This window comes from Gorilla gorilla, chromosome 1 (genome assembly GCF_029281585.2).
Source record: "Gorilla gorilla gorilla isolate KB3781 chromosome 1, NHGRI_mGorGor1-v2.1_pri, whole genome shotgun sequence".
In the NCBI taxonomy this organism is placed as follows: Eukaryota; Metazoa; Chordata; class Mammalia; order Primates; family Hominidae; genus Gorilla; species Gorilla gorilla.
The window spans coordinates 6,590,606-6,615,414 of NC_073224.2; the positions used below are offsets into that span (position 1 = coordinate 6,590,606).

At 38.2% G+C, this 24,809-nt stretch overlaps 1 pseudogene; it reads left to right on the forward strand.

The window, feature by feature from the left end:
• Positions 1-679: 679 nt before the first annotated feature.
• On the forward strand, positions 680-24,351 carry LOC129523697 (protein capicua homolog; annotated as a pseudogene).
• The last annotated feature ends 458 nt before the right edge of the window (positions 24,352-24,809 follow it).

Genomic DNA, 24,809 nt, shown 5'->3' on the forward strand with positions numbered 1-24,809 from the left:
ACTTGAGTCCATGAGGTCAAGGCTGCAGTGAGTCATGTTTGCACCACTGCACTCTAGCCTAGGTGACAGAGCTAGTCCCTATCAAAAAAAAAAAAAGATTGGAGAGAATGCTACATGAGAGAAAGGATCTTATTTATCATGTTCACCTCCCAAGAGGTGAACATATCCCCCAAGGCCTGATAGAGAGAAGATGCTCATTAATATTTAATGCATGACCATGTGCAGACTTGGGAGGAAAAATATGCCTCAGCCTATCAAAATTGGATCCTTAATAAACAAGGATGCTTCTCCATCATTTCCCCACAACACCAAACAAGTGTGGCTCACTGTGGAAGTTTAAGCAAATGCATTGTTTTTCCAGTTATATATCTGGTAGAGATGAGGTCATTGATAGGAATGGGAAGACGATCTCCTTTTAATTTGATGACTCAGCATGGCTGAACACTCAGTGACTACCACTGCACTTTGTTGTACTTTCAGCATTAGAGATGCCAGCCCTGTAGGATATAAAACAGGAACATCTAGTCCTCAATTATATTCAGAATTACTCAAGTCTTAGAAGCACCACTTGTCTTTGTTCAAGGGAGAGAAATGCTCAAGTGATGGGCTGAAGTGAAGGGAGGGAGTCACTCACTTAAACGGTTCCCTTAGGCTGTGTGGATGCAAACAGCATTAGACAATGACGCTGACAGTGGGAAATGCACTGGAGACGATGATTGGCAAAGCGCTTCTTTTCTCCCCATCCACTTTAGATACTGACAGCAAAGGGTTTGTCACTATGACAACTATACACTCCCAATATCACAGAAGAAGGAGGAATAAAAGGGTATATTATGAGTGACTGAAGTTTAGAATAAATCAATAAATATTATGTCCCTCATCCATAGAAACCACAAAGGTCTAGTAATGCTAAGGATATAACAAGAAAATAATATGAATATTTGCTTCCCCTTCCTAGTGTAATAGAGTAAGTTACAAATGGCTTCAGGAAGGGGAGAGAGGAAGAAGAGTGGATGAGATACGTAAGAGTGCCTGAGGGCTAATTTTATGAAAGCTTTGGGAAGTTTTAAGAAAAAGAAAAGCTATTTTTCAAGGTACATGTGTGTATGCATGCGTGTGTGTGTGTGTGTGTGTGTGTGTGTGTGTGAAAGACAGAAGAGGGAGACCTAGGAAGACTATGACACACTAAGAGAAAAATTAAGGTAAAAAAGACACACACTTAGAAAAACACACATAGGGAGGAGGGAGGAGGTTAAGACATTTTACTATGTGCTGTGAATGGAAATACAAACCATTTTTCATATATGCAATATATATACATATATACACACATATACATATGTATTTAAAGATTTAAATTACATTTTCTCTTTTTTTAGAGATGTGGTTTCACTATGTCACTCTGCCCAGGCTGCAGTACAGTGGTTATTCACCGTCATGATCACAGCACATTATAGCCTTGAACTCCTGGGCTCAAGCAATCCTCCTGTATTAGTCTCCCCAGTAGATGGGATTACTAGCATATGCCACCATGTCCACCCTTATGCTTTTTAAAGTGAAAAACCATACTAAGAATGAGGCAGCTCAACTTAATAATAAAAACATTTCGAATGTAAAGAAATTTACAAAAGAAAAACAATCAACTCCATTAAAATTGGGCAAAGGGAATGAACAGACACTTTTCAAAAGAATACATGCATGCAGCCAACAAACATACAAAAAAATAGTTCAACACCACTGATCATTAGAGAAATGCAAATCAAAACCATAATGAGATACCATCTCACACCAGTCAGAATGGCTATCATTAAAAAGTCAAAAAATAACAGATGCTAGTGAGGCTATGGAGAAAAGGGAATGCTTATACACTGTTGGTGGGTGTGAAAATCAGTTCAATCATTGTGCAAAGAATAGTGATTCCTCAAAGAGCTAAAAGCAGAGCTACCATTCGACCCAGTAATCCCACTACTGGGTATATACCCAGATGAATATAAACCATTCTACCATAAAGACACATGCATACAAATGTTCATTGCAGCACTGTTCACAATAGCAAAAGTATAGGATCAACCTAAATGCCCATCAATGACAGATTGGATAAAGAAAATGTGGTACATATACACCATGGAATACTATGCCGCCATTAAAAATGATATCATGTCTTTTGCTGGAATATGGATGGACCTTCTATTATCCTTAGCAAACTAATGCAGGAACAGAAAACCAAATACAGCATACTGTCAGTTATAAGTGGGAGCTAAATGATGAGAACTAATGAACACAAAGAATAAAACAGACACTGGGGTCTACTTGAGGGTGGAGGGTGAGAAAAGAGAAGCAGAAAAGATAACTATTGGGTACTAGGTTTAATACCTGGGTGATGAAATAATCTGTACAATAACCCCCTGTGACACCAGTTTACCTATGTAACAAATGCCCCTACACTTAAAATAAAAGTTAAAAAAAAAGAAAATTAAAATCTCCTTATCATCTACCTGGTAATATGAAAAACACATATCTTTCATTCATTCCTTTCAACTGATGAGGAAACTGAGGCATCGGGAGTTAGTAAAAGTCCACATTGAGATATGAGACCCACCACTGGCTGGATGCAGTGGCTCACACCTGTAATCCCAGCACTTTGGGAGGCCGATGCTGGTGGATCACCTAAGGTCAGGAGTTCGGGACCAGGCTGGCCAACATGGTGAAACCCCCATCTCTACTAAAAATACAAAAATTAGCTGGGTGTGGTGGCAGGCACCTGTAATAGCAGCTACTAGGGAGGCTGAGGCAGGAGAATCGCTTGAACCCAGGAGGTGGAGTTTACAGTGAGCCAAAATCACGCCATTGCACTCCAGCCTGGGCAACAAGAGCAAGACTCTGTCGGGGAAAAAAAAAAAAAAAAACCACCACCATCATTTTGCAAGTGTTACCACTATTGTGTGTTAATATTGTAGAAGTATTCCTAATTATGATTTCTTTGTATTCCTAATTGTAATAGCTTTGTATTTGAAAAATTGATTCATACTCTATATGTTATTATTTTCTATGTGATGACAACAGAATATATTATCATGCTCCTTTTGTGAATCTCATTCATAATATAAAGTATAAATTTGTGATTTTGCTTTAATTTGAAATATTAATTTCAAGTATATTATCACAATTTGATACAAACTATTGACAATAAATCTGTGGATTAAGTAATGTCTTAGTAGGTATTGGGAAAATTTGAAACTAGTAACATGGAGGACTATTGTCATTGTTTATTTCAAAGCCAGTTAAAATTCTGCAAAGCAGTGTAAATAAAAATAATTTCAAGAAATTTATAAAATACCGAGATTATGGTGTATAAACAATCTTTAGATTCTTTGTTTAAGAAATTCTGCCAGTTTGTAATATATGCTTCATTCAAAGTAGCTAAGGGCTGTACCTGGCTAATAGTAGGCACCTAATATTTGTTGAAAAGGAATACTGAGTAGCTGGGACCTCCTGAGTAGCTGGGACCACACACATTTAACCTGTATTTATAAAATTACTGTTTAGAGAAAAACATTTGATGGAATCATGCTTTTACTTTCTGCTTATGACTCAATTGTTTGTACTGACATTAACATCCCAAATCCTTAGCATGGCCTACAAGGCCCTGAGCAATGTGGCACCTGCTGAAGCCTGCTGCCTCATTTAATAACTTTTTGTCTCCTTCCCAGATCCAGCCACTCTAACATTTTTTAGTTCCTGGACCAAGACAAGCTCTTCCCAGAACCTGACCTTTGTACCTGTTCTTTATTCCTGGAGTATTTTTTCCCCTGACAAATTACTTATCATCTATCATGATTCAAGTTAAATGGCACTAACTCAGGGAAGGCTTCCCTAACTGCCTCCCTTCTCCAACCAAATTAGGAACAATTATATGGCCACATAGTATCAAATCAAGTTTATAATTTTAAAATAATTGGGAGATTTTGTTGTTTAACACTTGTTTTCACTATAAGACTGTAATTACATGCAAGTAAGAACCATGCCTGTTTGTCACTCCTGCCACAGTCAGAATAGTGCCTGGAATATGCAGTAAGGGCTGAACAAACACTAAATAAATGAACAAGTGAATAAATGGATATTGTCTCATTTTTAGAACAGAGTACTAAATGGATCATGAACACTATCTGGTATGTCACGTAGGTAATTTACAAGGGATACAATTTCAGCTCAGATTTACCTTTTCCTGGATACAGGTCTTGATAGGTCTCTTGATGTCATTTCACTTCAGATTCTTCTTTAGAAAACTTGGACAATACCATTTGCTGTCTTGTCCAAATTGTTACTAAGAATCAAGAGAGGTATCTGACATGAAATGACATTGGAAAACATTAAACACGATTGAAACAATGCTAGCCAATATGGTTATTATTAGAAACCAATTACATTTTCAACTTAAAAATAGTAATACTTATTGCAGACTCAAATGTGCTTATTCTAAAACAAGTAAATGTTTGCCTATGGTCTGAGATTCTAATCCACGGAGTTCATTCTAATCCACATTCAACTCTATCATGTACCAGTAGGCCTCATAACCCACCTAGCCCTGTGATTTTTCAGGTTCACTTTTCTAAACTTGTGAATTAAATATTTATTTTCTTCCTTCAGAAGAGGGAAAAACCTCTTGTAATTGTTGCCCATTTCAGGAGAAATCTTGCATATGAAAAGAAGAGATAAATACACACAACTGAGGGCTGTGGTTTAAACAAAATCTTGAGAATGTTTTTTGACCTTATACATTTGTGCTTTAGTATAACAAAATGATATAGACAAAGGTAACTTTTAATAGAACCAGTCACTAAATTTAAAAAATGACAAATTCTTCTGCTTAGCTAAGCAACAGAGAATGTAAAATACTAATTCAATTCATCAATTTAAGCAATACTCATTAAGAGCCAAGTATGTGCTTACTGAATAAGCTGCTAAGGTTTGGTGGTTACAGAGTGTGCGGTGAAATGATGTCTACATCACAGTCCAACATTCACAGAGTTTAGAAGCCTACCAAGAATCAAGACAGACACAAATACCTAACATAGACATTTGTATGTGATAAGAGAGCCAGAGTACAATTTAGGAGAAGAAATTGTATGGAAGGAAGGTTCATTTCCATTAGACCAGAAAAGACAGCACATTTGAAGGCCTGAATAAGAAATATTCTGGATAAGATATTGTGGCTGCTACCAGAATGGCTCTTGATGATCTCTACCTCTTGGTATTTATACCCTTATATAATCTCTTTCCTATAGTATAAGCTGGTCCCAGGTACTTGTTTCTATTGAATAGAATAGAACAAAAGTAATGAGATGCCACTTCTGAGATTAGATTATAAGATACTGTGAATTTCATCTTGTGCCCTCTCCCTCTCTCTCTTTCTCTTGCCCTCTCATTTGAATGAAACCAACTGGCATGCTGTCAGAGGCCCAGTGTAAGTCCTGTTACAAGAAATTGATGACTGCCTGTAGCCAGCCCTAAGTGAAGAACTGAGGTCCTCAGTCCTACAAATGGAGAGAAACTGAATCTAGCTAAGAACCATGTGAGTGAGCTGGGAAGAAGATCCACCCTCAGTCGAAATTTAAGATGACCATAGCATCAGCAGACATATTGAGACACACTGAAAGTAAGAGAGCAGGAGGAAACAAAACCAGGGTCATACAAAGAACACAACTGATTTTGAGATTCTCACATAAGTATTACACCTTCAGTGAGCACGTGTACTAGAAATTAAAAAAGTAAATAAAATAAACCTGCAAAGAGAGCTAGCAAATAAATTTCCCTATGGTCTCAGCTCTGAGTGGAGAGAGAAAATGTTCCCTGTAGAGTTTATAGCCAGAATCCAGCTCTCAAACAGGTTTCAGCCTGAACTCACACAATCAGTGTGGCTTCCAAATTTGCAAGCTGAGAATTTAATTCAAAGTGGTCTCAGGTTGATAGCAGTCCAAAATGCCAGGTAGGAAAAAAATCCTCTCTGGACAAATAAATCATCAAAGCAAGCTCATAAGAGCAGGTTTCAAAGGTCATGAGCTTCTAACACACACACAAAAATCACACACACAAAATGGGGGTAGCAGCAACGTGGATAGCATATTCAAACTTGAAAAGACTTTAAATATTTGTATTATTAGATGTAGATTATGAAACACATATTTTAATGTGATTAATTTTTTTAAGGAATCAAAACTATGAGTAAACACCAAGAAAATTGTGCTGGATGGCCACTTCCACCATGGCTCCCCTCCTATTTAAGTCTGGGTACTGTGTCACCCGAAGTCTTCAGGCACATTGTTTCAGGTTTGGGTTTGCCTATGAAAGAAACTCATGAGAGCTGGAAGCGAGGAGTGAAGAGGAGGTCTTCACATAAAGCAGGCTTAAGGATTAGACATAGCAGGTTTGACAGATGTGATGGCTTGCAGAATTCTTTATGAGCTCCCACTGTCCATCTGGATAAGATTTACAGACCTTTCAGAAATTCCTATAAGCTTGGGTTCTGTGCCCACACTCTAGACTGTCAGGCTAAGATCTCTGATATAAAACAGACCTCTTCTGATTTTGTCTAGCTGCTTTTCTAATATCTATTCACCAAGCTCTTCCAATAATAGCATAAGGCCCTAATTAATATTAAACTTTTATCATTATAATACATAGGATGTCTTCTGTTTTCCTGATCAAATTCTGACTACTATTAAAATATAAAGAATTGTCCAGAAATATGTAAAAAAGAATCACACATTGATCTTCTTTAAATGAAAATATAACAATTGTATGGACTAGGATGATTACAGTTGTTCAGTTCTGACTGTTATTTGGAGAAAAAAGCAATAAGAAGCCTCAGCAACTTATGAGAAGGAGCTGCCATTTACTAGGAGAAAAGATTGTGGATGAGAGTGTAGCAAAGGTCAGAATTCTGTGAAGCTTGAGATGTCTATTATAATGAATTATCTTTTATACTCACTACAATTTCCTAACAATTTTGGGGTTTATATTTTTGAAAGAGATATACCTTTAATTTTCTTTCTTTGTACTATTGTTAGGTAACTTTAATGTGCAGATTATACTACAGTGAAAGTTGCCAACGACAAGGCAAAGTCACTTACATCAGACCCAAAGCAAAGTGGAGCCGGGTCATGAAAAAGGGGATCTTGTGTGTGTGTCCACAATAAGCACTATCACAAGGACTTTCTATAAACTCACAAGAAATTTCTGCCCACCCAGCACATTCTGTTTGTCCAGCTCATCCTGTAGGTGTCTCTATAATAGGACCTATCATAAAAAATTCCTCAAGACTGCAGCATTTCAGATAAGCCACCCTCACAAGAACACTTGCCTAGCAATGGCTGTTTCTGCCAGTAAGTTAACACCAGCTCCTGCATCAGGCCCTGTGACCAATGATGTTTGTTTCAAAACAGCTTGCATAGACTTCTTTTTGTCTTTAAATATTTTCCTTACCTCGACCTCTTGGTATGCACCTATGATTCATCATAGCACAAATATCTCAGATTATAATCCTTGTTTATTTCCAAATAAATTTATTTCTTTGGAGGTCCACTTTTTCTGTTATTATACATTGACATTGTTATCATGAAATTAGTTGGGTGATGTGTCTTATTTTCTCGCCTCCAGAAGAATTTCTGTAACAGTGCAATTAAACGTTCTTTGCATGTTTGCTAGAACTCACCTGTAAAATTGTCTGAGCAACCAAAGCCTGGTTTTTGTGTTTAGTTTTTCTTTTGTGATTGGGGAGGGGGGTTTATTGTACTGATTTAAGGTGTGAAGGTAACATCATTTTGATTTTATACATCTTCTTCAGTCCATTTAAGCATGTTACATAGCGTTGTTTGTACTTTTCGTGATATTCTTCACAGTAGCCTCCTAAATGTTCCCTCGGCTTCTACCATGAGCCCCTACAATCTATTTCAACTCAGAAGCTATAGAGTTTGCTTAAAACATGTAACATATTATGCCACCTTTCTTACTGTAAAACATCCCATGGTTTCTCATAGTATTTATAGTAAAAGTGAAATCTTTATGATGGCTTGAGAAACTTTTCCCATTAGATGCCCAAGTGCTGGTCTGGTCTGATCTTCTCATCTTCCCTTGGGTGATTCTGTGGCAGTCACACTAGCCTACTTGCTGCTCCACAAAAACTCCAGCATGATCCTACTTCAGGATATTTGCCATTGTTACTGCATCTGCCTGGAACCTTTTCTCCCATATAAACATAGAGATTGCTCTTGCCTGTCCTTCAAGTCTATTCTTAAATGTCCCATTCTCTGTGAAGCTTTCCTGCCCACCCTATTTAAATTACAGACTTCACTCCCAATTCCCCATCTACTTTAAGAGTCTTCATTTATCGTTCCTTGACAAACTGTAAATATACATGTTCACTTTTTTATCGTCTGTCTCCAAATACTGGAATGTTAAGTTCTGTAATGTCAGATATTTCTGTTTGGTTCACTGGTGTATTCTTAAAGCATGTTACATACTAGGTATACTCAATGAATATTTATTGAATAAATATCACATTGGGCTTATTCCAGAAATTCAAGCTTGTTTCAATAGTTAGAGCAATCTACAAATGTAATTCATTACATTAACCAATTAAAGTAGCTAAATCACATCACCACCACAATAATGCAGAAAAACACATTTGATACAATTCAATATTCATGCATGCCTAACAAACATCTCATGATACTAGGAAAAAAGGAAGGGATATATTATTTTCATGTATAAAACACTAACAATTGTAGCATGGCAATATACTCAAAATTCAATGAAATTCCTATCAAAATCTTAGCATTCCTCTTAGTCCTCAACAAAGCATTTCTAAAATGTGTATAGAAGACCAAAGGGCCAAAAGAGTCAACTTCTGAAGAAGTGGAAAAAGAAAGTTGAGGAAATCTTAAAACATGTTATTGAGCTTAAAGTTGCAAAAATAAACTCATGTACCATAATTCATGAGTAGAAAAATAGACTAGTGGAATAACATAAAAATAAAAACAATGCTTACATAAAATGTTGTAACTGTTTTGGATGTCATTAGAAATCAGTAAGTAAATAGATGGACAATGTAATGAAAGATTCTAGGCAAATAATGTGGTAGGGAGAATAATGGCCCTCAAAGATGCCCATGCCTAACCCTGGAACCTGTGAATATGTTACACTGAATGCAATAAAGGCTTATCAGATGTGATTAAGGATGCAAACCGAGATGGAGAGATCTTCCTGGGTTATCCAGATGGGCCCAGTCTAATCACATGAGTTCTTAAAAATGGAGAACCTTTCTCAGCTGAGTCCAGAGAGAGATGTGACAATGAAAGAATGGTCAGAGAAATGTGACATTGCCAGCTTTAAAAAGAGAGAGGAGAGGCAATGAGAAAAGGAATGCTGATGTTCTCTAGAAGATAGAAAAGGCCAGGATATGGATTCTACCCTAGCCGCCATAAAGAAACATGCCTGTCGACAACTTGATTTTAGTTCACTAAAATTCATGCCTGATTTCTGACTTGTGCACACTGTAAGATGATAAGTTTGCGTTATTTTAGGTCACTTAGTTTGTAGAAATTTGTTACAGCAGTAATAGAACAAGTGGTTATCCATATGAGGCAAATTAGATTGGATACCTATCTCCAATAGAAATCAATTCAAGGTGAATTCCAGGAAAATACTTAAAACATTTAGATTAAAAATAAATGAGAATTTTTGTTACTTTTGGTAGGTCATAGAACCAAGAAAAACAAACATTAAGGAGGAAAAATGAACATATGACTACATCAAAATATAAAGCTTCTCTATTTGGATGATATCATAAGGTGACAAATCATAAACTGTAATACTTGCAACATATATATGAGTGAATAAATATACATTTAGAATATATATATGAACTCCCAAAAATCGACAGGAAAAATAAGACATAGAACAAGCAAAATGCATAAACAAAAGAAGGCAAAACAAAAATAATGACTCATAATTATATGAAAAGAAGCTCATCTTCATAGATGAGCAGATAAATGCAAATTAAAACCACCCTGAGATGCTTTTTACATCCATGAGCCTGATAAAAGTTAGAGTCTAAAAGTAATAATTAACAAAGATGGGAAGTAACAGAAAATCTCGTCCATTACTGGTTAAAGTATAAACTGATACAGCTACTTTATAGAATATTACATTATAGAATAAAGTTGTGAGTATGGATATGCAGTGACTCAGCATCTTCATTGCTAGTATGTACTCAAGAGAAACTTACAGGAGTGGACTAAGAAGTAAATACAAAATGATTACAACATTGTTTGTTATATCAAAAAATAAAAAAGACACCCAATTTTCCAGCAAAAAAAATAAGTAAAAATAAATCCTGGTGTATTCTAACAATGGAATAATATATAGCCATTAAAATAAATCAACTATTACTGTACATATGAATGTAAGTATCAGCAAAACATATTGTTTAGTGAAAAAGTAAGAAGCTGAAGAAGAATATATACAATATGGTCACATTTATATGAAGTCCAAAAACTTGCAAAATAAAGAAATGTATTTAGAAATAGATTCACATGTGAGAAAACTAGAAGAAAATTAATGAAAGGATAAAAGGGATAGCAGTAATTCTGAGTAGTTGAGGGGATTTCAATTGGAAAATAATAGTATCATATTCTTTAAGTCAGGTAGTGGGTATTAGCATTTGTTTTACCATCGTTCTTTATTCTTATAGCTACATTATATATTTTCTATGTATTTAATGTATTTTTTGCATAATTAAATATTATGCAATAAAAATGAGAAAACAAAAAAGTAGAAAATCATAAATAACATACAATAAAGAAATGGAGAAAAAATTATAATCTAGTTGAGTAACGGTATATTACATAGCTATTTTCTTAAGTAGATGTATGTACATGATGTATGCACGATTGTACATACATGTTCTTTATATATGTACATATTTTTAATATAAAACACTAAACAAAGTACACCAAAATGTTAGCTCCTATGTTAGTGAGATAATGTTTTGTTTTTTTTGTATTTTAAGTTTTACATAGTAGGTGTACTTGTCTGTTTTCATACTGCTATAAAGAACTGCCCAAGACTGGGTAATTTATAAAGGAAAGAAGTTTAATTGGCTCACAGTTCAGTACAGCTTGGGAGGCCTCAGGAAATCTACAATCATGGCGGAAGACAAAGGAGAAGCAAGGCAGCTTCTTCGCAAGGCAGCATGAAGAAGTGCCGAGCAAAGGGGAAAGAATCTCTTATAAAACCATCAAATCTCGTGAGAACTCACTATCACAAGAACAGCACAGGGGAAACTGCCCCCATGATTCAATTACCTCCACCTGGTCTCTCCCTTGACCTGTCGGGATTATGGGGGCTATGGGGATTACAATTCAAGATGAGATTCAGGTGGGGATACAAAGCCTAACCATATCAGTAGGCATGTGTTGAATTTTAAACTCAGAGAAAAATACTAGTGTTTTTATAGGATTCTTACTAAAGAAAAGCCAGAAAGTAATAAACCATCTACGCTAAGACATAAAATTCAGTTGTTTAGTTACAAGATAGAATGTGGCCTTGTAAGAAAGCAAATTAACTTCTAACATACAAAGCCTTAGAGAAGATTCAAGTGACTGACAGATCTTAAACAGAGCTATTATTACAACTCAAACTGCAGTAAAATATCCTAAGCAACATAGATGTGTGTGTTTCACTAGTCAGAGCAATACAAATTTAATGAAATTCCATTGGTGGTGTTTTTAATCAGACAATTTCTGAAGATGTCCTGGCTTATTCATAGATGCAAGCCAAATCTCTAGAAGAGTACCATAATAAGAAAAAAAAGAATACAGGCAATTGAGAGCTGTTCCAAAGTTTAGGGAGTTTTTGTAAGGAATTAATAAATAAAAATGTTCTTGAAAGAGAGAAATTAATATGCAGTTCATACTGCCAGAATTGCAGGCAATTTATCAAAGTCCCCTAATCCTCCAAAATCACTATTTTTTTTTTTTTACACACACTTTACAGTACAGAAGAAAATGTCTCTGGCAATAAATCACAAAGTTAAAATTTCCTAGTCTACAATTAAGTAGACAGTGATGGTAAATCATTTTCTACCAAAAGAAAGAAATGTCTTGTCTATTCAGGTTCTGCTCTACTTAAGTTTTCCTTGTTGGCGAGCAAGTGGTTAGAAAATCATATTTTATACGTACATTCAGCTTAACTATCATTCAGCTCAGGAAGATGACTCAGGGCCTTATCCATACCTTCGTTTGCTCCTAGCAAGTAATTGTTTCAGTATCTATATCAAAAATAGCTTAAGCCCGCAACATGTTTCTGAATGATTAACAAGGTGATAGTCAGTTCTTCATTGAATCCTGGATGCTTTATTTTTCTTAATGAGAGGAATTCATATGGATCAGCTAGAAAAAAAATTAAGAGGAAAATCACATGCAAAGTTATTATATATTTTATATATATTATATATAATATTATATATTAGATATTTCCAAATTCCCCAGCGTTCATATTTGTCAGTGCAAGTAAAGAGCCTTAGTTCTGATTAGGTTTGACGTATGACCATTTGGCCAGAATTTATGAACTCTACATGTTGCTTGATGTGTGCTTCAAGGTACACTTTTTTTTTTTTTTTTTTGAGACGGAGTCTTGCTCTGTCACCCAGGCTGGAGTGCAGCGGTGCGATCTCAGCTCACCACAAGCTCCGTCTCCCGGGTTCACGCCATTCTCCTGCCTCAGCCTCCTGAGTAGCTGGGACTACAGGCGCCCGCCACTATGCCCTGCTAATTTTTTGTATTTTTAGTACAGATGGGGTTTCACCGTGTTAGCCAGGATGGTCTCGATCTCCTGACCTCGTGATCCACCCGCCTCGGCCTCCCAAAGTGCTGGAATTACAGGCGTGAGCCACCACACCCGGCCAGGGTACACTTTTAAGCAGAGACACTACTTTGAAGGTCATAAAAAATATAATAAGAGATAAGGCTAATTTCTTTTAATAATAATAATAAATTCCTTTAATAAAAATATAAAGGAATAATATAATTTTTTTAATAAAATATGAGATAAGGCTAATTTCCTTTAATAAAATATAGTAACTACATACCAACACAGAATTCCAAAAAAAGAAATGGAGAGGAAGGGAGCATGGGTCATTAATCTTGTCAAAAATATAAAATTATATACGAGGAATTCCTAGAAACTGTTTTCCTTGTCTGCGGCCATTGTGCTGCTGCTACACAACTATCGCAAGCAGCCCTTCACGCCCTCCTCCCAGTACAAAGCTAATTGACATGTGAGAAATGTTAAGCTTGGAAGAGTCAGCATCACTGCACTTATTTTTTATTCTACTCTGACATTAGAATAATCCTTGAGTGGGGGAAAGGTTAAACCCCGCCCCTGGATAAGTGTTACTAATTAATGATGATTGTTTTAAACAATGTTTGGATAATTTTTCCTTGTCCCTTGACATAAACTTGATAAATAACTGAGAAGTGAGAAGGAGATTAGTGGGTTGATTAAATTCCATTCAGGTACTTAAAGTTAGCTCCAAAAATTTAGCTATTTATAAACTGTCATGCATTGTTAATGTATAAGAGATGTAGATTTCATTTATCTTTGGTGGAGCGAGATGAAGCAGTGAATCATTGAAGACTGAAAGAAAGAAAAAGGTCTTTTCCCATTTCTTTGAGAAGCATCATTAGTTAAAAATATGTTAGTTGATACCAGAGAACTATATTTAAAGGGACAGCAATAAGCAAATTGATTACTCTGGTGATTATTGGAGTGACATTGCCTTTTAGTTGTATTTTCACAAAAATTCACAATATTTGCCAAAGTCAAGTTATCCATTACACTATTGTCATTCTTTATATAGTCAATATCTCTATCTCAATTGGATCTATCTCAACTGCTTCTAAACAAGCCACTACAGTCTCTCCCATTTCAACAATCTCTTCCAAGTACCATTTCATTTCTTCTTTTCATATTTTTGAAAACTTTTGAAAAACTACCTATTTTCCTCCTCCATTTCTTGTTCATTCCATTCTAGTGGACATGGAATCTGTTCCTCCTCCAAAACGGAATTTGGTAACCCTTAAATTACTAAACCCAAAACAATATGTTGTTTTTATCTTTACCTCTCTGTGGCATGTAATGATAAGACCACTACTTTCTTCTCTTTTACCCTTCTTTCTTGAATTCAGTCAAACAACGTACTTACATTTTTCATCTTATTCTCCATCTTAGAAACCACCTCAGCTTTCTCCATTCAGCCATAAAATTGTGCTTTTCCTCAAAGATTAATCTGCCTCTCCTCTCACTCTATACTATCTCTGTTAGCTAACTTTATTTGTGCACATTGCTTATACTGGGCATTATATACACATATGCATGTGTGTACATGTGCACACACACTGTATGTGGACATGTATATATATATGTGTGTGTGTATATATATAGTATATATATAAATTACAATAACATAAAGGTGGCATTTTAAATTAGTGGAAATTACCCTGATTTGATCACTACACATTCTATACATGTAAAGAAATATCACTCTGTATCCCAAGAATACGTACAATTATGGTTTGTCAAATGAAAAAGTTCATACATTGAAAAATTTTAGATAAATATCAAACTTTCTCTGAAACTGTAACTGTAAAATGTAAAAAACAGTAATTGCTATATTGCTTATTTCTGAGTAGAAGAATATGAGACATTTCCCTAATCATTATGTGTAATTACAATTACATATATATATGTTTATATATTACATACATATATATAATTGTAATTACACATAATGATTAGGGAAATGTCTCATATTCTATATATATAGACAGAAAGGGAGAAAATATATGAGGGAGAGAAGGAATCTTTCCATCTCCTTTGAGTTCCACGGTGTTGAGAGTAGGACAACCGCAATTGCTTCATCATGCCTGCTTGCAATTATAGGGCTTTTGAACCATTTGTTCCCTCCTTAGATATCCTCATTTTTTTCAGATTCTTGCTTAGAAGTCACTCCTCCGTGGACCTCCTCTGACATATTAAACATTGCAGTCCATTATAAGCTGCAAGAGGACAGGGATTTTTGCCTGTTTTATTCCCTACTGTATCACCAGGGGCTACAGCAATATCTGACAAACAGTGGGCATGTAATGAATATTTGTTAAGTGAAGTAATAAGTTCGATCAAATCACATCACCTGTTTAAAGCACTTCATTGGCTTCACATTGCACTTAGAATAAAGAGAAATTCTTTTTATACAATATAAGTTCCTGCAGAATGCAGACACTTTCTACTTCTCCAGCCTCTTTTCAACTCCTCTCCTACTAGCTTCTGTATTTAAGCCACATTAGACCTTTCTTCAGCTTTTTATATAGACTTTGTTGCATCACACCTCAGAGATTCTGTACATGTTCTTCCTCCTGCCTAGAAAGGATCGTCCCTCCACTTTCGCCAACTAATCCCTGCTCAACTTTTCATCTCAGCAGGAGGCCGATTCTCTTTGGCAATCCTCTGGCCTCCAGCCCATTTATTATATGCTCACATGTCAACATGTACTTCGTACAGCATGTAACACAATTGCACTTTTATATTTTAACAAATGATATTTCCCATATTGAACTGTAAGTCTCCTGAAAGGAGGAATTTTGTTCTTGCTCATCATCAACTTTTTCAACATCCAGTGCACCATTTAGAACTTAGATGTAGTCAATACAGGTTTGTGGAATGAAAGAGGAAAAGAAAGAATTAATATTCCTTTAAATTAGGATGGCAAAGATCGTATATAGAAAATTGGCTAAGCTGTGGTCCATTCATGTTTGCTCCCAATTAAGGAGCACAGCTATGAAAAGGAAGTCTTCAAATTAATAACCAATAGATTTTTTTAAAAAGAAAACTGGCCAGGTACTGTGGCTTATGTCTGTAATATCAGCATGTTGGGAGGCCAAGGCAGGATTACTTGAGCCCAGAAATTCCAGACCAGCCTGAGAATTTGGCAAAACTCTGTCTCTACAAAAAATACAAAAATTAGCCAAGTTTGGTGGCTTGTGCCTGTAGTACCAGCTACTTGGGAGGCTGAGGTGGAAGAATAGCTTGAGTCTGGGAGGTCAAGGCTGCAATGAGCTGTGATCGCACCACTGCACTCAAGCCTGGGTGGTAGAGTAAGACCCCGTCTCAAAAAAAAAAAAAAAAAAAAAATCACTAAGCAAAATAAGACATGTGAAGGATCATGTCAAAGGTAAGAAAAATGAGGGGAACATTAAAAGCTTTCTTCCCAAGCCACTAAATCAAGTTGACTAACAAAATTACCACTTGATTTCGCATTAGAAAATTACATTACATATCAAACATAAACCCATTAAGCAAATACTAAAGAAATTTCTGAGTTAAATGGTATAATGTTAGCTTATGCCAGAGCTGACCTTGAAAGATTGTTCAAATATGGCTCAGTGTGATTGAAAGTTCTGTGTGAATATGTTTTTGGAAAGATCCAACAGCAACACCTTAGTGTATGTTTTTGAAATAAAATGTATCTGAGTAGCAGCAAAGTTATTCTCAAATTTCCATTTTATAGCTGGAGATGTTATACCGTGACATATATGATAGGACCCAATATGGATTAATCCCTTTTAGAAGTCAATCAGGAAGAGGGGAGCAGTTAAAACAGTTGCTTGGTTTACAAACATTAGAACAATTTTCTTATTCACACCATTTGATTATTGTATTATATTTTTTCCCCAACGTTTAGACTACACAATGAGTTAAGAATGACAAAAATAAGCTCACCAATATACTATGTACATATTTACCAAAATCTGTGCATGCCTATACATATAAACACAGCTGATAATTATTAGTTAGACTCATTTGTAATTTTTGTCACTATAGACCAGTTTTTATTTAAATTGAAGATTAGTATACATTTTAAACGACTAGTCAAAATAAAAAATCTAAAATGTGCTCTAAATACCTCTTAGGTCAGAAAAAAAAAGTCAAAAGCTAGAGTATAGAGAAATTAAGAAACGCCCTAAATTTCTAATCTGACAAAAATTCATACAAGATTTAAATATTTTAATGGAAAATAGAACAGAACTAATCATTGAAGAAATTATAGAAAGGAAACAAAATAAACAGATTATATGGAGGATTTTTAGAAGATAAGTAAATAAATTAATATACTACGAAAAAACAAGGGACATATAATTGATAAATAAATACAGGTAAGAGTTCTTTTGAAATAATGATAAAATAGAAAATCTCTGTCAAAACAAAAGGAAAGATGCATAAATATATAGATAAACGATAAAAAAGATGTTGCATACATATATGACTTTTTTGGAATCAAAAAATTTAAATTTATGTAATAAAATTTAAATGTTTATAAATTTAAAAAACTAGAAGAAAGAATGTTGACTGTTCACAATACAAATAAATGACAAATATTTGAGGTGACGGATATGCTAATTATCCTTATTTGATCATTGGTCACTGTATACATGTATCAAAATATCACTCTGTATCCCATGAATATGTACAATTATTTGTCTCAAAAACAAACAAAAAAAGATAATGGGAGAATGTTGAAAACTCAGAGAGAAGAGCAACTCTCACAGATAGGGATCCAGATAACATTAGCAGCTGATTTCTCAGCAGAAACCTTGAAGGCCAGTAGGCAGTGGATTATATATTTAAAATAATGAAGAAACCTGTCAATTGAGAAATCTATAGCTGGAAAACTTATCCTTCAAAAATGAAGGAGAAATTAAGACATTTCCGGATTTTTTTTTAAAACTGAAAAAAATCCATTTATCCCTGAATTTGCCATTCAAGAAGTGTTAAGTCCTTCAGGTTGAAATAAATGAACTCTAGGCAATAACTATATAAGTAAATAAGCAAGCTGTATGAATATACAAAGCTCTCTGGTAAAGGTAAATACATAAACAAACATAAAAACAGTCCTATTGTAATTTTGGTTTGTAACTCTGCTTTTTATTTTCTACATAATTTAAAAGGCAAATGCATAAAATGTAATTGTAAATCTGTTAGCTGGTATACAATGAATAAAGATATAATTTGTTACATCAATAACATAAAAAGAGTAGAGCTATATATATAGCAGTAGAATTTTGGTATGTGATTGAACTTAAGTTGAAATAAATTCAAATTAAAATGTCATAACCCTAGGATGTTATATGTAATTCTCATAGTAACCAAAAATGAAATATACATAGAATATAAACAAAAGGAAATGAGACTAGAAACAAAATGTGTCACTACAAAAAAATCAACTAAAGATAAAAAAGAAATAATTGAGAAAATGATTGACAAAAATCAGTAACTCTGACGTATTAAAACTTTCCATGCTACATAAATCTGAAAACTCTATTTCACATAAAACTGGAGCTGAAAGAGACAAATATTTACCTATAAAGTTAAAAGTTATATAGGGAACAAACACTAATTTTTTTTAGAAAAAATTATAAAAAGAGTAAAAATATGCCTTATACTACCGTAATTTCATGTTTTACAGCTCTGGGAAAATAGAAAATAAAATGTTCTGTTAGCATGAATCCCTCTGTGCCCCCAAAAAACCCTATGGATTGCATCATTATTACCTAAAAAGTCTATTCTCAAATGCAGCAGAGTGATATTTTTTACAAGGTAGATATTAATTTTAGATATGGAATAATATTGGTGATTTCAATTTTATAACACTGGGTTAAGATGAAAGAATGAGAAGATAAAGTTCCCTCAGCAATATAACTCACAAACATGTTCAGAAGCAGTAAGAAGTTACATTAATTATCTTTTGAAAGTCAATAATCTACATCTTTAATGTATGCGTATAGCAAAGCTGATGTACTATCGCTGGCTCCATTTATTCAATGAATAATTGCCGCTATGTGTCAGACATTTTTCTAGGCCTAGGAATGGATACATAAGTGAACAAAGCAAAGATTCTGGTTCTTGTAGAGTTTCCATTAAAAGACCATTTAGTAAAACTTTTCTTCCCCCAAATTATAAAATCTGTAAGATGATTTAACAACATGTGTAAAAGTCACTGTGGGCCAGGCACGGTGGCTCATACCAGGTGTGGTGACTCATAGCACTCTGTCACCCAGGCTGGAGTGCAGTGGCATAATCTCTGCTCACTGCAACCTCTGCCTCCTGGGTACAAGCGATTCTCCTGCCTCAGCTTTCTGAGTAGCAAGGACTACAGGTGCACACACCATCACGCCTCGCTAATTTTTGTACTATTAGTACAGATGGAGTTTCACCATGTTGGCCAGGCTGGTCTCGAACTCCTGACCTCAAACGATCCACCCACCTCGGCCTCCCAAAGTGCTGGAATTACAGATGTGAGCCACAATGCCCGGCCTTATTTTCTACAACTTTGGTAACTTTAGCATATATCCCAAATCTTTAAGACATAATATTATAATTCAAATGAAACTCATGGCTTCTCATTGTACTCTTTCTCTAGCTTTTGAATTATTTATTCTAATACCAGTTTTAATTCTGACACAAAAGCATGGGAGTTCTAATCAAAATCCAACCTTTTATCATAAAAACTATGAAGAAATTATGAGTAGAATTTAAAAAGGAAAATAGGCCTATTAATTAGATTTGCCTTTGTAGCATTTAACTCTATAATAAATAACATAATATTTTATGCCTATGAGTCCCCAACAAAGCCTCCAGCTTCTATTTAGATATAAAATGTAAAAGTCACTACTGGATCCACAAGCAAGACTATGGTAAAGAAATTTCTCCACCTAACCAGCTTCTTTTACATGATGTTACATGTTTCTTTTGTTTTTTCATTTTGGCAAATATTGATTGTCATCTTCGTGTTTGTCTATGTCCTAAGTGCTGGGATACAGAATCTGAAAAGATGGACACAGGACCTGCCTTCAAGTTCACCCCTTTTTTTTTTTTTTTTTTTTTTTTTTTTTTGAGCTAGAGTTTTGCTCTTGTCACCCAGGCTGGAGTGTAATGGTGAGATCTCTGCTCACTGCAACCTCCACCTCCAGGGTTCAAGTGATTCTCCTGCCTCAGCCTCCCAAGTAGCTGGGATTACAGGTCCCAGCCACCACGCCTAGCTAATTTTTGTATTTTTAGTAGAGACAGCGTTTCATCATGTTGGTCAGGCTGGTCTTGAACTCCTAACCTCAGGCAGTCGACCCACCTCAGCCTCCCACAGTGCTGAGATTACAGGCATGAGCCACCATGCCCTGCTAGGAGTTCACGCTTTAGTTGGGGAAAATATACAATAAGCAAGCCAGTTTTTAAAATGAGAACTGCAATAAGAGTTAAATGCTACAAAGACAATCTCACAGGAAGATGGGATGTAGAATGATAAGGCTCTCAAAATAGTAAGAGAAACTATTGCTTCTTACAATGTTTGTCTTTCTTTGTATCAGTGCTTAGCTGAGTCTGCAGTGCTTCAGAGGCAGCTTTCATTTTATAAAAATCTATGATTTCTCCTTCCAGTTGTTTTTTCTCTTCCTTGAGCTTCCTTATCTCCTCCTGTTGAATCATTTTAAGATGCTCGAACTTGTCCTGCAGCTGTGAAACCAATGTGCAGTTGTGACACCAAAACAGTGTGGCTGAACACCTAAAAGAATATGCTTTTTTCTGATTATCAAACAAACCCAAATCATCACAGTAGAGCACGATCTTAATAACAATCTCAAAAACTCAGGAGTAAACACTCAGATATGGAATTTTTCTTTTCTTTCTTTTTTCCTTTTATAAGATGGAGTCTCACTCTGTTGCCCAGGCTGGAGTGCACTGGTGCGATCTCAGCTCACTGCAACCTCCATCTCCCAGTTCAAGTGATTCTCCTGCCTCAGCCTCTTGAGTACCTGGGACTATAGGCATGCACCACCACTACAGGCGTGTGCCACCACACCTGGCTAATTTTTGTATTTTTAGTAGAGATGGGGTTTTTATGTTGGCCAGGCTGGTCTCGAACTCCTGACCTCAGGTGATCCTCCCGCTTTGGCCTACCAAAGATTTTTTTTTTTTTTTTAATATAGAGACAAGTTCTCAGTATGTTGCCCAGGCTGGTCTCAAACCCCTGAGCTCAAGTGATCCTCCCACCTCAGCTTCCCAAAGTGCTGGGACTGACTGGATGCAGTGGCTCATGCTTTTAAACTCAGCACTTTGGGAGGCCAAGGTGGGAGGATTGCTTGAGTCCAGGAGTTCAAGACCAGACTAGGTGATATAACACAATAGTAAACTTCAACAGGAGAGAGAATCTGTAAACTTGAATATAGATCTTCTGAAATTATCCAGTCAGAGGACAAAGAAAAAAAGAATAAAAAAGAGAAAAGAAGGCTGGGCGAGGTGGCTCAAGCCTGTAATCCCAACACTTTGGGAGGCTGAGGCAGGCAGATTAAGAGGTCAGGAGTTCAAGACCAGCCTGGCCAACATGACAAAACCCCATCTCTACTAAAAATACAAAAATTAGCCGGGTGTGGTGGCACACACCTGTAGTCCCAGCTACTTGGGAGGCTGAGGCAGGAGAATCGCTTGAACCCAGGAGGCGGAGGTTGGAATGCAATGTGAGCCGAGACCACACATTTCACTCCAGCCTGGGTGACAGAGCATGACTCTGTCTCAAAAAAAAAAAAAAAAGAAAAAAGAGAAAAGAAAGCCAACAAGACACCATTAGGCAAACCACTGTCAGGTTATGGGAGTTTGAGAAGGAAAGTAGAGAAAGGAGAAGAAAGCTTATTTAAAGAATGGCTGAAAACTGCCTAAATCATGGGAAAGATTTAGACACCTAAATCCATGAAGCTTAAAGATTCCTAAAGAGGTTCAAACCAAATAGATACTCACCAAGTCACAATATAATCAAATAGTCAAAAGTTAAAGAAACTTTGCAGGTCAGGACAGAATCGAATAATACATTCAAAGTGCTGAAAGAAAAAAACTGCCAGCAACTAATACTATGTCTGACAAAGCTGTCCTTCAGAAAGAAAAAAGAAATAACGTGTTTCCTCGACAAACAAAGCTGAGGGCATTCAGGACCACTAGGTCTACCTTAAAAAAATGCTTAACGGAGTTTTTCAAGTAAAAATGAATGAAGTTGGGAGCAGTGGCTCATGCCTGTAATCCCATTTTGGGAGGCTGAGGTGGGTGGATCACCTGAGGTCGGGAGGTCAAGACCAGCCTGGCCAACATGGCAAAACCCCACCTCCAGTAAAAATACAAAAAATTAGCCACGTATGAAGGCCACTGAGATCGTGCCACTGCACTCCAGCCTGGGTGACAAGAGTCAAACTACATTTCAAAAACAAAAAAAACAAACAAAAAAAACAAAACTTGAGGCCTGGCCTTCTGCTCCTCTCCAACCCCCCCTTTTCTGGGCCCAAGCCACCTTGGCTGAGGAGGGGGCGAGGTGTGAGCCCCTGCCAGGAACCCCCTGCCCAGACCAAGTACTCGGCCCCCAGGCCTGCATTCACTGAAGCCTCCCGTGGCGTCAGCATGTTCGTGTGGAGGAATGTGGAAGGTCACTCTGTGGCCGTGTTCCCCTGGTACTCCATCCCCTTCCTCACCCCTCCCTGCAGCCACACGAGGCCCAGCAACCTGCCAGTCACTCAGTGGCCTCCAACCAGAGAAAACAACCTGCCAAGTTGGCAGCTGTTGCTCATGAGCATCCACCAGGTGGGACAGGGAGTGTTGACCCTGGGCGGCCCCCTGGAGCCACCTGCCCTGAAAGCCCAGGGCCCGCAACCCCACACACTTTGGGGGTGGTGGAACCTGGTAAAAGCTCACCTCCCACCATGGAGGAGGAGCCCTGGGCCCCTCAGGGGAGTCCCTGCTGGACAGTGAGACAGAGAATCACCATGATGATGCTTTCCTCTCCATCACGTCTCCTGACACCCAGTTGCCTCTACCACCCAGATGATGTCATGCCCAGTCCCTCAGTGCCCTGTGCAAGGAACAGGACTCATCTTCTGAGAAGGATGGACGCAGCCCCAACAAATGGGACAAGGACCACATCCGGTGGCCCATGAGTGGCGGTCATGATCTTCAGCAAGCGGCACCAGGCCCTGGCAGGGCGCACCAGGGTCACTCCAACCAGGATATCCGGACCATCAGCCAGATGCTGAGCGAGCGGTGGTACACCCTGGGGCCCAATGAGATGCAGAAATACCACGACCTGGCCTTCCAGGTGAAGGTGGCCCACTTGCAACAAGGACCGAAAGAAGTCCATCTCAGAGGCCAAGCCCACAAGCCAGGGGCTAGCAGGAGTGTAACAAGGGCTCGTGGGAGCGGAGCATATCAGAGACGGGCACTGCCACTGCCCCTGGGGTGTCCTCTGAACTCCTGTCAGTTGCAGCCCAAACACTCCAGAGCTCGGATACCAAGGAGCAGCTTCTGTGGGGCAGAACGGCTGCACACAGGGAACCTGGCTCAGCCTGGCCCAAGCCTTCTCCCACAGAGGGGTACACAGCCTGGACGGCAGGGAAATAGACCGTCAGGCACTACAGGAACTGACACAGGTGGTGTCTGGCACTGCATCATACTCTGGCCCAAAGCCTTCTACTCAGTATGGAGCTCCAGGCCACTTTGCAGCCCCTGGTGAGGGAGGTGACCAGTGGGCAGCCCTGCTGCTGCCCACCTGAGCTGCTCATTCCCAGCACATGGCCAGTGAGGACATAGCGAGTGACGAGCACATGGTCATCCATGAGGAGGAGGGGGTGATGATGTCATTGCTGATGATGGCTTTAGCACCACTGACACTGATCTCAAGTTCAAGGAGTGGGTGACCGACTGAGAGTGGGGACAACTCTGGGGAGGAGCCAGAGGGCAACAAGGGCTTTGGTGGGAAGGTATTTGCACCTGTCATTCCTTCCTCCTTTACTCCTGCCGCCCCTTGCTGGATCCTGAGCCCCCAGGGTCCCCCGATCCACCTGCAGCTTTTGGCAAAGTCTATGGTCCCACCCTGTCCTCCTCCTACACATACTCGGATGCTTCCTCCTCAACCTTGGCACCCACCTCCTTCTTACTGGGCCCAGGAGCCTTCAAAGCCCAGGAGTATGGTCAAGGCAGCAGAGCGGGCCCCCTATGGCCCCTACCCCTGGGGATGGGGACCCAGGGACGCCTTCCAAGGTGACCTGTTTCCTCCCAATGGATCCTGTCAACTTCTGGTGCAAGAGACCTGAAAGTGTGGGCGACCTGGAGCTACCAGGCTCTTCAGTCACCAGGGTCCCTCCCAACACTAAGGCTTTCCTAGGCAGGAGCTGGGCTGAGCCACCCGGGGGGCAGAGCCTCAAGAGAAACTGACTGGGCTTTCAGGGTCGGGGCAGAGGGAACACCACGGACATGGATCTCACACTGGAGGACCCCACCATGCCCAAATGCAAGATGAGAAGATGCTCCAGCTGCAGCCCAAAGCCCAACACCCCCAAGTGTGCCATGTGTGATGGGGACAGCTTCCCCTTTGCCTGTACAGGTGGAGAGAGGACAGGCTCAGGGAACCGGAGACCGAGAAGGCGCTGTCCTCTTCACTGCACGCGCCCTGGACCAGTGCCGGCCCTGATCATGCAGCTCTTCCAGGCCCACTGCTTCTTCCCGTCCACTAGGCCACAGCTGCCCTCCAGGCCCACTAGGCACACATCTTCCCCTCCAAGGTTTGTTCTGCCCCTGCCCTGACTCCCAGCCCTGTGGGGGTCCTGACCGCACCTCACCTGGCTCAGACTCTTGACACTGCCCTGGCTGCCCCACCACTGCCTCTGCCCGAG